Raw genomic sequence first — 2837 nt, forward strand, 5'->3', positions numbered from 1 at the left:
CACATTTTCTCTGAGTTTAGTAAATGAAATTTTGAGGTCAAAATTTTATTTTAAGGGGGGTAGTGCTATCAAGCCTGACCTTATAAAGTACTTGCCATGTCCTTTATGTGATTGACAATATGCTTGCATACTTGGAAAGCCCCGAAAAATCGTCAAAAGTCAATATTGTACCAAATGGTACTGTTAAGTTGAATTAAGCCTTGAACTAGTCTAAATAGAGATCTTAAGATGAAATTGAGAATTTAAAACCCCATAATGACTTAAAATGATGATTTGGAGTTTGAGGGCTAAATTGGAGTCAATTTGGAATTTTCATGTTCTAGGGGTAAAATGGTAATTTTATCACTTGAGGACAAAATGGAAATTTTTAGAAAAGATTTTGATCACATTTGACTCATTGGAGTATGGTTTGAGTTTGAGAGGTGAAAAATTTAAATTCTGACATTTTTGGAGTCCTAGGGGCAAAACGATAATTTTAAGAGTTTACGAGGGCAAAGTTGGAATTTTGGAATTTTACACCACCTAACACTTGTCATGCCCATGGATTTCAGCCATTAACATTTTACATTGTGGATAATTGAAACATTTTATGTGGTGGAGGGAGATTGCTTAATGGATAAGTATTACACATGGACCAATGGAAACATCCCATGTGTCAAGCTGGGATTATTCTAGAATTTCCTTGTAAAATCTATTTAAAACTCTCTTAGTCTCACCCATATGGCCGGCCAAAGCATGAAGTGAAGAGGAAAGGAAAGAACACAAACCCTAGGTGGGAAAATTGAAGAAAAAGTGTGGGATTTCAAGGGATTAAGCTAATAAAGGTAAAATTTTGTGATTTTATCTTGTGATTTACACTACCCATGCTTTCTTTTTCATTTTCCATGCTTAGAACTCAAGTTTGCATGATGAACCCATGCTGGCCGAATTTGAGAGGAGAGGTTTTGAGCATTGATTTTGCTAGATTTCAAGCTAATTAAGTGTTTTTGGTTGTTTGGTAATGGAAAGTATGAAAATCTAGCAAGGAATCACTTTGTTCTTCACAAACCCACAAGAGGCTGAATTTTCTAGGGAGGATATTGAGGCTGAAATTGATGATATTTCATGATATTTTGGTGGTATTTAATGATTGGTGAGGCTAGAAATTTAATGGGAAATTTTGGCATGAAAATCTGAATTTTTACCTAATGTATAGACATGTGCGATTTATGGTTCGGACTGATAAATTGAATCATATTCATAGTCATTGAGGTATTTTAAGTATGATTGGAGTGTAGAAAGTAAAAGAAATCGATTTGGAGTTAAATTAGAGGTTTTAGCCAATTACATCGAGAATAGTGCGAATTAGGTCGAATATCGTATTTAAATGGCTATTCGGACATTTTGCATCACATTTCGTGCATTCATATAGATTTATAGAGTCTGAAATAGTTTATGATAAATTGACATAATTTATTGAAATTCGTGTCATGTATGATGTATAGGTGGTGAGCCCTTTAACAAGGGTATAGAGATTGTGCCCGAAGATCGAGAATAGGAGTATATCGAGCTCCTAGTACTGTGAGTAACCTTACTATTGTCTTAATTATCTAAAGTGGTTTTTATCCGATTTTGTGAATTTCATGGAAAATGAATTAAATGATTAATTTTTCAGTTTTATAAACCAAATGTGATTTAATGAAATGATTTCATAAAATTGTTTTAAAATTGAATAATGGCTTTGAAAATAGAGTAATTGGAGGCCATTTGATGTATTGTGAATTTATGGTTCTAATTAATTGGCTTATGACAATATTGGCATGAATGGCTAAATTGGTATTTGTGTTGAAATATATATGAATTGTGTATTTAGTCTTGAAAGGCTGTGAATTACAATAATTGCCATGTCATGCTATTAAATTTTATTAATTTGTGGGATAATTATTAGCTTACTACAGTGAGCGGGTTCCGTAGACCAGTCTATTAGAGGGGTACGGTAACCCCGTTATATTCTTACCTTAGTATGAGAGGTGCGAGTGGATAACTCCTGAGGTTAACACTTTTAGAGTTCACTTCACGTCAAACCACCACATGAGGGGGAACTCAGCCAATGCCAAGGAACGGCTATGTTTTCAAAATAAAAACATAATTTATGCGTACATTACTTTTTAACAGCCTTGGCGGACTCAGTTAGGATAGCCCTCGATCAAGGTATCCCTGATAACTGGGTATGAGAATGATTTTGGTACGAGCCAAAGTTTTAAGAAATTCATAAGCCATGTTAATTACTTGATTTATATGAATGTATTTTATTTGGTTGAAACAAGTTGAAAGGTGATGAATTTCAGTATGTTAAACTATTTTATCTGTCTCCATTTACTCGACTTTAGATGGTTTAGATGGTATCTGTTTACTCACTGGGATTTTATAATCTCACCACCCTCCTTTTCAACCATTTCAGGCCCAAGGTAGCTTGTGGATAGCAGATATCGTCAAGGATTATAGTCGGCTTTACTACAAAAATTGTAGGTTTACTGCCTTTGTGCACTTTTGTTCCTTGAGGGCCCATGAGTCACTGTAAAGTAAATTTCATATCTTGGTTATCTGTATTATAGTACGTATGAATTTATTTAGCTTTTACATTACAAAAATTATTTACCGATGACTCTATAAATATTGTTTTACAAGAAATTAGAATATTTTATTGAATATTTTTATTTTATTCAAATAGTTGCAATATCATTTTTAATAAATGTTTTAGACACCCAAATTTATTTTAAATCACGAAATATGTGTTTTCCACTCATCTACTACATCTTTAGTCGAGTTCGGAAAATTTAGAGGAAAAATGACGAAAA

The 2837-nt window shown here is 33.1% G+C and overlaps 1 long non-coding RNA gene across 1 annotated transcript; it reads left to right on the forward strand.

Moving 5' to 3' along the window:
• Nucleotides 781-2630, forward strand: LOC108660847. Its single transcript, XR_001926540.1, has 3 exons — nt 781-824; nt 1485-1560; nt 2441-2630. It is a non-coding gene; the product is annotated as an uncharacterized LOC108660847 (long non-coding RNA).

Source organism: Theobroma cacao, chromosome 2 (assembly GCF_000208745.1).
Source record: "Theobroma cacao cultivar B97-61/B2 chromosome 2, Criollo_cocoa_genome_V2, whole genome shotgun sequence".
Lineage (NCBI taxonomy): Eukaryota > Viridiplantae > Streptophyta > Magnoliopsida > Malvales > Malvaceae > Theobroma > Theobroma cacao.